This window comes from Parus major, chromosome 1 (assembly GCF_001522545.3).
Source record: "Parus major isolate Abel chromosome 1, Parus_major1.1, whole genome shotgun sequence".
In the NCBI taxonomy this organism is placed as follows: domain Eukaryota; kingdom Metazoa; phylum Chordata; class Aves; order Passeriformes; family Paridae; genus Parus; species Parus major.
Window position 1 is genome coordinate 92,530,452 of NC_031768.1, and position 10,257 is coordinate 92,540,708.

The window sequence follows — 10,257 nt, forward strand, 5'->3', positions numbered from 1 at the left end:
TGTGTCAGAATTGGAAACAGTTCAAATATTCAACCTCTAAAGCAATTTCCCTTCCACCACCTCCTGCCTTCCCTCCTTGCCAATGGTGCTGCCCAAGAATAGCTGCCTACACCGAGGCCTGTCACTGCCCCATTTGCTTTTGGCGTTGTCAAGTCCAAGGAGTTTAGCATGGTCATGCTTTCCACTGCAATCATGTTTTCCATGGGGTATGTGAATGCCAGTTATTTTGCTTTAAATGCACTTTAAAAAAAAGAAATCAAATCAAAGCTCCAGACTGTTTCAAATACATAGGGGAAGACAGTGCATATGTGTTTGAACCCAGTTGACTTTATCTCCAGTTCCAATGTACTCCATGCAGTGTGTATGTATAGAACAATGTGTATGCATACAAACACACATGTCAACCTTAAATATCAGCAGACTAACCTTTCTCCTTAAGCTCATGAAACCAGATGCTACACAAACACAGCAGCAGCAGAGGAATTACGGTTGGGCTCTTGAAACAGATCACAAAACATAAAAACAACTACTTGGTCCTTTCTGTACGTTCAATAATTACAGAAGGAATTGGGTTGTAACCGGAATAAAAAGGAACGGTGCTAAATGAATGAATGGGCAAAAAAAAAGAAAGAAAAAACAAAAACTCAGCCCAATAACACAGTTAGACTTTTATGCTAATTTACATATTGGGTTGGTTTGTTACTTTTTTTTGGTTTATACGAAAAGAAAATTGCATCTAAACTAATCTACCACAAAGATAACAAACAAAAAACAACAAAGCAAGCAAACAAAAATGCATCCTGCCCTGAGGAAGCGCTTATTTATGGAGGATGTCAGAAATCTCAAAACTCTCGGCCTTGCTCTCACGTACCACATACTCAATCAGTCCTTTTTTTAAAATGTCTGAAACTGAAAAAAAAAAAAAAAAAAAAAAAAAAAAAAAAAATAAAAAAAACTTTTTGAAGCACCTTATGTGGCTTCCCATTCCAGGAGTGGGAGCTGCCTTTTTTTCTTTGAGCACCTTACTGATGTGTTAATGCTATCTGCTGTCTTTTTGTTCCCCTTGGGCCGAGTGGCTGCTGTGAGCACGGGCAGGGCCATGCGGAGAACGCTGCACGGGCACATCCATCCACATTCCCATTCCTCGTGGTGCTGGCTGGGACCCAGACGGGAGTTTCCCAGTTGGTCTTTGCTCTGTGGCGTGGATGGGAGCTAAACGGTGGAGGGGAGAGCGCACGCTCTTGCGTGCAGATGTAAAAAGTAAAAATTGGACATTTTCTTCTTGGGGCCAAAGGAATTCCCAGCAGTCAATAGATGCCGAGTGAATGGGAAACCGCACCCAGGCCTAAATCCTAAAGTCTTTGTGCAGGCAACCGGTGGCGATGACCGCGGGCATTGTCCTGCCAAGGTGGAGGCTGGAGGATTTGGCCTCAGCTGGCAGAGGTCCCCGCGCAGGACATGGATCTCTGCCCGTGTGATGAGACAGCCGCCCACCCGCACAGCCCTGCACGCACCGCTGTGCGCACACACACACCCCACAGCTGTACAGGCATCTCTCCAGAAACACGGTTTGTGATGATGTGAAGAGCAGGTCGAAAGTTTTGAGGGGTTAAGTTCCTTTTTTTTCTCTCATTATACTCTGTAAATGGTATGTCAGTTATCAAAAACAAGCAAATAGAAAATTCTTAAAAAAAAAAAAATACCTTGCATACGCCTTTTCTATCAAGTGCTTTAAAATATAGAATAAATACACACATCCTGCCAGTTTTTTCTTACAGTGAGAGTATCCTTACCTGCCATTTAATATTAGCCTCGTATTTTTCTCACGTATATTTACCTGTGACTTGTATTTGTTATTTAAAACAGGAAAAAAAAAAAATAAAAAAAGAAAATTAACTGTAGCGCTTCATTATACTATATTATTATTATTATTATTGTGACATTTTGGAATACTGTGAAGTTTTATCTCTTGCATATACTTTATACGGAAGTATTACGCCTTAAAAAAATACGGAAATAAATTTTACAAGGTTTCTGTTTTGTGTGGAAGAGTAATTGATGTTGCTAAGAATGATGTTTGTTTTTTTTTTTTGGTTTTTTTTTTTTAATGTTACCAGCACTTTTTTTGTAAGTTTCACTTTCTGAGGTATTGTACAAGTTCACACTGTTTGTGAAGTTTGAATATGAAGGAATAATTAAAAAAAAAAAAAAGACAAAAGAACGTGGCAAGTGTCTTTGTGTGTTTCTTTGTCTGTGGAGAACATGGAAGGTGGATGGCCAGTGTCCTGTGGACCTCTCTTAGCCCTGATGGGGCATGACAGGAGTCCTGCTGGCACCTGTCTGCAGTGTCAGCCACAAACACTGCTGTGTTGGGATCATTGTCAGGGCTGAACATCAGCAGGAGTTAATGTTGGGCCCACATACCTGACAGTCTGGGGTGCTGGCATCCAAGATACTGCTCAGAGATAAAATTAGAGAATTCCCATTCTTCTGATTTTGAGCAACCCTGCATCAAGTCTGTGAAAGGAGGACATTGCACTTGCTCAGCCCTTGCCAGCCCCCTCAATACCAGAAATGTATTCTGCTGGTCAGTTCAGGTCCTGAAAGTGCTAAGTGCTCCTTGGGGGCAGTGGGATCCACACTCACTTTAAGGGGTCTCACGTGTCCTGGATTTCCACTTCTCAACAATGACTAGTCCTCAGTCTTCCAGTTTCAATATTTTTCTTTCCTCTGTCATTGCAACCTGTGAATTTAAAAAAAGTTACAGAAAAAGTGATGTGTGATGTGAAAACCAGGGCACAGACACTGCCAAGCTTGGGCTGCTGAGGCTGAGAATTAGTACTGTTGCACAAAGCAGAGCTGAAAATGCAGCTGAGCACCTGCTCACTTCCCAAACACTGCTCCCACTTAATCAAAACCATGGTGGGTCCAGAAAAGCCCCTAATTTTTTTTCCACGTCATATACTACAAACAGTTAGGTTTACGTTAGGATAACCAGCTTTGTGCTTGGAGCAGAGTGAGACCCCTGAAAGGAGACCACAGTACCCTCTCTTAGCTCTTTCTCCCTGTGAAAATTAGGACCAAATTTGGCCTTTTGTTTCCTGCTGCATGCACGGCATGCAAAACAATGATCCTCTTCATTTTCCATAATGGATGAAGGACAGCTATCCCAACAGTCCTCTGACTCAGGAGTGTTAGAAGGGAAAGGACCCTCCCTGATGGGAGAAACCATGTTGGATAAACTGCTCCATGAACAGCTACAAGGAAAGTTTCGGCATGGAACTAAAATGCTGTTTTGTCTCCCCTCTAGCAGAAATGCCAAGTTATCACACATCTAACTTCTCACACCTCCCTCTGAGTCACGAGGACAAATGCACAGAAATCAGCTCTGGATGCTGAGGCTGGCTGGGCCACAAGCCATGGCCTTCCCAGGCATGTCCTCTGTGTGTTCCTGGCAGTGGCCAGCCTGGGTGGGCTGAGACATCAAGAACCCGGGCTTGGTCCTACCTGAGCTCTTAGATGAGAGACCTTGCTGTCACCTTCATTTGTGACAGACCTGGCAGGAGCTAGAGAGGTTCAGGTACGACACTGCCAAGAACAACAGGGTTGACCTCACATTCACACACTGTCCTCTCTCAACCTCACCTTCCACCCTCTTCATCAAACCAGCCCATTTTTGTTACAGTGTTCCCACTACTGAGAGAGTCATTTCAGTTTCAGTAGTCAGTTTCAGTGAGTTTGGGAGATGGGCTGGTATGACCACACCAAGGGTGTTACTGTCTTAGGAGGAGGTTTGGGATGGGAACTCAGTGGAGGAGCAAGGAGGAAATGGAACAGAGGTGATGTGGGATGTGTCCCTATACCAACCCCATTGGCTGGAGTGCTCCTTAGTGGTGTCACACACAGTGGATGAGGAAGACGCTCCTACAGGAAACCTGTCACCACTCAAGGAAGAAATAAAATCTCCCAGACTGTACCCTCACATTTGGTCTGTGGGGGAGAGGTTTCTCCCCTGTGGCTTCTCTGTGGGACAGGGTCGATGCAGCTGTATGGTATTCCAACACACTTAGACACACAAGATAAGCCTAAAATGAGAATCCTGGCATGAGCCTCTCGTCAGAATCACACCTGTAGTAGCTGGGAGTGGGAAAACTGTGAAAATAGAGCCTAGAAATAGGCTTTTGGGGACCCTGTGTCCTCAGTAAACACTTAGAAGGATGTAGGACATCTCACATGGACAGTTTTGGGCATGCACATGCAGACATACATTTCCACCATCACAGAGAGGTTTCCCCAGGGGGGACCCTGAGTCCTGGCCTCAGCTCAGCCCTCTTGGGGACTTAGACCTCAAGATTGTATCTGAAGATGCAGTTGAACACAGAAGCACAGCAATAGGGTTGGTTCAATACCCTTTTTCAGAGCTGTTAAGGTCAGAAACCTCTGTCCAGGAGACATTTGTTTTAGTTTGAAATGCTCAACCAGGAGCCTGCTGGCAGGGCTATGCTCCAGCTGCTTGCTAAGAGCTGGGATGGCAAGGTGCCACCCCAGGGAGAGCAGCCATGACCTGGGTGTGTTCAGCCAGGGTCTGGGCTGGTTCCTTGGCCCAGCCTGGGGTGCTGGGTGTGCACCAGTTTTCCCCCAGCACGGTAAGAACCATGTGACTGCGTGGTCTCCTCACCTCACCGTGCACTTCACTCAGTCAGGCAGCTGGTAAGTATTAGTGAGGCCTATATTCTTGAGTTATTTCATAATTATAATAATCACAGATGGGCTGGGCCATGGCCAGAGCTCTCCCTTACCTGCTGGAATGAAACAGCAGCCTGAATCTACCAGCAGAGCATGTACTCCCTCTCCAGACTGCAAGATTGTCAAAGGAAGCACAGGATTGCTTTCCTAAGCTAAACACGGTCCCAAGAGTGCTCCTTGCAGACTTTTCCCCCAAGCCTCAGGCTCCTTGCAGCCATGGAACTGGGCAGTGGATGTTATGTGCAATGGTAGCATTCATTTCCATTCTTGAAACCTCAGCTTGACAGCACAAGCCACGTGCAGGCTGCTCCCTGTTGCTGTATGGCCAGAGACACAACAGGAGGGATGGATGGCTCAGCAAGCTGAAATGCAAGGGCTGTACACCCAGCCATGTGATAAAGCAGGATAAAGTGACAAAGAACCCCCTCCAGAGTCACCATAAGCAGCCAAGAGCCTTTCCCAGCCCACCAGCAGGGAGGTGAAGCTGCACTGCCAGCTGGCAGAGAGGGCTGAGCTCTGTCAAGATCGGTCTTAAGTTGCTGATGTTGGGTTTTTTTCCTAAAGACCCTTCACTGCAAGAGTCAATAGCTAAATTGCCCACGCAGGAAAAAGATTAATCCTGTTAATGTACAATTGCTTACAACATTAAGAAAGAAATGCGAGATCCGTACCTGGAGATTTGTGGCTCAGTGCTCAGGCTACAGCACCACTCCCAAATTAGGATTTTCAGGAATGCATATTTAAAGCTTCACACTTGCATATCTCAGAGTACGGAAAACGGAACATAATTTTTTTTAAAGAAGAACGAGAAACTCAAAGTTTTTTTGGGCCAACATTCTCACAGAACTAGAAATGCTTCCTTGTGCCAAAACAAGGATGAATAATACCCATAGGAAAATGTGAAAAGTTCAAGTAATTTTTATCAAACCTGCAACTTTTTGTAAGTGCTGCTAAAAAAATAAATTAAGTTACAGTCAAATTTTGTTAAAAATAGCTGGTTTTTTTCAGAAGGGCTGCAGTCCTAATGTTCCCACCGGATACCCATGGGATGCAGAACAGTTGCAAACAGTAACTCTGATTTCTGGAGCCCACACAGATTTATGAAGTGCAGCAAGGTCAGGTCCATAGGGACAGTTCTGTGACTCTACCATAGCTCTGTTTCAAAGGAGGCAAAACGTCTACACAGCTCCCCAGAGCTGAGCTCCAGCCCCTTTTGAAAGAGGGATGTAGCTGATTTGCTCTGCTTATCATTGCTTTCCTGCCATTTTCCTTGGCTGACCAGTTCACTGTGCTCTGAAACCCAAGGCTGAAGCACAGTAGGAGGATGAGATATTTCACCAAAGGAACAAAATACATGATTCCCTTTGGGAAACACAGGAGGATGCCATTACACAACTGTATGGAGAGAGACCAAATACTGCCAGCAGTGCTCCCAGTGCACATCTTTTTGAGGATCAGACATGTTCCCTGTGGCCCTGGTAAAGTGGGGTTGACTGTGCTTGGCATAGGTGCTTGCTTTCGTAATGATCATTATCCTCATCAATGACAGCTCTGTGACTCTCATACAAACACTGTGCAAGGTATCCTGCAGACCAAGTCATTATATAAGAAGGGAGGGAGGACATAAACATCATTAATGCAAAGAATTAAAAGTATTTGTAGAAACTGAGCTGTACCAAAAGAGCTCTCTGTGCCTTACAAACCATCAGAGAAGGGGCTCCTCACCCACATCCACCCCACTACGGGCTTCAAACACAAACATGGGTGCAGAAAAGTATTCAGCTCACATGGCCACTTGTGCCATTAGAAAACTGCAGGCAACAACATTTTAGCACTTCTTTCACCCAGGGACTGTCTTTGTAGCACAGCACTGATGAACCTCCCTCCAAAGCATGGCTGAGCCTTTCCCCAGTTTTAAATTCCCTGGCTGTTTCACAGGGATTTCACGCCAGGCTTTTCTGCCCAAGCCACAAGAAATGCATGATAACAGCACTGGCAGTATTGCTGACCACAGTCCCATCTCTCTCATCTTGTCTCATTAAAATAAGCAAGCAAAGAAGAATCCTGCTATTCAGACAAATTCTATTTTCCATATAGCCACATTGTCCATCATCAATTAGCCTGATGAATGAGGCAGAGCCAGCTGTCTGGAAAAGCCTAAAAACAAAGCAATCAAAGGAAAGAAAGAAAACAAACAATCAAACAACAGGAGCCAAACTTCCCCAGACAACAGCACAACCCTCCCTTTGTTTTTTTTCTTGCATAATTTTGAGGGCTTGTAGCATTAAGGGATGGACTGAGTGACAAAAGCGACTTTCCCCCACTGCAGATGAATGGCAGCAATTCAGACAAACCCCAGGATTTCTCATTCCCTGTCTGAACCCCAGGAAAGCCATCATAACCCAGCACTCTCCTAGGACTGTACCTGGACCAGCATGGAGGTGTTGGTCAGTACACACCAGCACAGCCCCCTTGGCAGGAGCAGCCAGGCCACTGCCACCAAGCCATGAAAGCAGCAAGCAATAGCTCTCACAGCCCCCACTCCAGCAGACATGGCTATCACAGAGAGAATTTAGGAAATTATTTTAAAAGCTATTCTCTGAAATAAGCATAAACAAGCATGCCACCAACCTGCAGTCAGCTGCATCTGTCTGCAAATGCATTTCTAGTCCCCAGTTTAGCAGTTCCAGAGAGGGAGACAACCCCTCCTTATCCCCTGTGGTGGAAATAAGCCATAAGGAGACCACTCTGATGTTTTGCTGGGGAAGGAAGCGTGGAGAAGACTCTGAAAGCTCATGGCTTTAATGATGATGAGGGGAAGAAAGAGTCCCAGGCCAACAGATCCTCATGCTCTGAAATTCATGACCTGCCACCCCATGTCACAAAGCTCTGGGTTTTGTGGCACCTCTGTGCCCACCCCAGCTCCCAGCAGAGAGCAGTTCTGCAGCCCACAGGCGTTCAGTCTGCCCCAGGGATTTGGGCAGCAGCTTCTTTGCCTTTGCCTAAGTCCTGGCCTTAAGCAAGCTGGCAAGGTACCTCTAAAGCTTGCAGCTGCTTGTGTTTTCTTGGGTCTTGAAATTCCCTCAAAGCTTTACAGAAGAAACCTGTTAGCTCGTCTCTGCTAAATCAGTCTCACAGCTGAGCCCCGAACACTTCTGGCAGCCCTGCCCAAGGCCTGTGCATTGAAGCCTGGAAAGGCTTGCTCCAGGCTGCCCAAAGGCAGCTTTACCAAACTTTCAAAGAGTGACCACCGCCTTGGAGGATGGGCTTGCCTGCTGGGAGTTCTCCAGCATCAGTCAAATTATATTTTTCATTCATTCCAGTTCTCAGTCTACATCTCTGATGCATTCAGCCCCTCACGCTGCCAAACAAGCTCCAGGACAGGAGCTTCAGCAAAGCATTGACAGGGGCTCCTTTGGTCCTGACAGCAAATGCAGCTTGTGCTGCTCTCACCTTTCACCACCTCCTTCCCCAGGCTTAACAGAGCACCAAAACTTCACATGCTCTTAATTTTCCTGCTCTTAATTTTTTATCTCTTGCCTGCACAAGTTCCTTTTAAAGCCAGACAGTCTTGCCTCCAAGGGGATTTATAATCCAGCACACTGAGGTCAATAGCTTGACTTCAGAGCTGCTTTTGGCTTCCAGGACGCTCCATGGCCTTCACAAGCTGTGGTGTGACAGCTCAGGGCTGAGGTCTCCAAGTCCCCCTTGGCTCAGAACTGCATTAGCAACCTGAGCTGACCATAAATACAGGCTGCTGAGTTTAAGATCTCATGCACGAAAGGAACTTGAAGGCATTTAAATCCTGTTTCCTCTCCATGCTTCCCCTGGGTTTTAGATGATACCTACCTGAATCCATATATTTTCCCACAAACTCCTTTTAATCAGACCTTTCTTTGGTCCATTTTCAATCTGTTTACATGGCTTTTTGGAAGATATTTTAGTGACTCTGTTTCATCACAGTGCCCAGGCTTATTTGGGTTTATGTCTTTGGACAGTCTCCAAAGGACTTCATTCAAGCGACTTAATTAGTAGCCATTAATAAAATGTATAAACAGCTGCTTAGGAGAAAATCAGATCATAAGCCCAAGTATTTTAACAAGGCCATTAGTCTGCAATTATATGTGAGACAGAAAAATGTTACAAAACCATCTTGCACCAGCTTGGGGTGATATTTGAATAAATACCAAAGAAATTTAGGTGCTGGCATTCTCCTAAGTTCCTGGCTTTGATGGTGGTACTGCAGAGCTGATGCTCTTCTTGGTGCCCTCTGCACCTTCTCTCTCTTGAGTGTGTGGAGTTAGGATGTCTGCAGGGACACGAGGGTGGCAAGAACACGTTTGTCAGCTCATGGCTCATAAGCCATGGACCCTGTGAGGCCTGATCTTGAAAGCATTCCTCTATGGAATGTGACTGAGCATGCTCTTGAAAGGACCCTTTGGGAAAAGCCACCAAGAAACACCTCTCTTTTCGCACCTCCTCTTGAACTATCCTCCAGCCAAAACAGCTATAGACCTATCTGGCCAGCCTACGGGAGTGATCTTCGTTTGATGTGCACTGTTGAACTCAGAGCTTTAATTCCCCAGAAGCCCACTTGATGTAGGTGCTGGTCGGAGCTCTGGTGAGAGCCAGCAGCTTTCTTTTCCCACAAAAAACCCAACAGGGCAGCAGCAAAGTGCCATGAGTTCATGGGGTAAGCTGCATCTTGAGCCAACTGGTGTGGCAAAGTCCAGCCTCCCATCCAGCCCCATCCCAGACAGGACCAAAGCACCAGCACCTCTTCCTGACTTCAACATGAATGGGTCAGCAGCTGCTGCATGGCAGCTTAATCCCATCTTCCCCCTTTGGAGGAGCCTCTCCTGAACCTAATATATCTTTGTTATCTTTATCAACTACATCTCCTGTGGTGAATTCTTTAAAGTGCTGTCACTCCTTTTCTGTCATCACAAATCCATGTCAGCAAATGACAGGAGACCACCCCTCACTCCTGTGCACCGCAGCATGTCTTTCCTTTACTGCAAATGTCCTCAGCACTTGAAATAATTTCAGTTTTCCCTCTTATATGTTGACATACTTTCAGAATCTGAAGGTTAGCATACAGAGAGCAAGAACTTCTATGGAAATACTTAGTATCCCAAGGGAGGTTTAGGCAAGAAATTAATTACTGAGATTGGCCCACAGTGACAAGCACTGACCCACTGAGACACGAGCAGCTGCCAAGAAGGCTGAGCAAGAGCAGTTTAGTTCTCTCCAGCCCCTCCCAGAATGAAGACTAGTCTTGCACAGTGCTGCAATAAACTCTGAACTTTTAGAACTTTCATAGCCTTTTGTTTTACTGAAGGAGCAGCTCACGTGAAACTTCCATTGTGGGATAAAAAAAATGGAAAAAAAAAAATTGATGATACAGGCAGGCCTCTACTCTGGCATAGAGTAGGGACCTAGCTGAGCCCTGGTGTGACAGTCCCAGGCTGAGCTGCAGGACACCCCATGGCCTCCCAGCCCAGCTGTGCC

General features: G+C 45.8%; 1 long non-coding RNA gene across 1 annotated transcript; it reads right to left on the bottom strand.

Annotated features, from left to right (window-relative positions):
* Positions 1–833: 833 nt before the first annotated feature.
* On the bottom strand, positions 834–7,694 carry LOC117245058. Its single transcript, XR_004499220.1, has 3 exons — positions 7,378–7,694; positions 2,647–2,743; positions 834–2,517 (listed from the first exon to the last, which is right to left on the bottom strand). It is a non-coding gene; the product is annotated as an uncharacterized LOC117245058 (long non-coding RNA).
* Between the last annotated feature and the right edge of the window lie 2,563 nt (positions 7,695–10,257).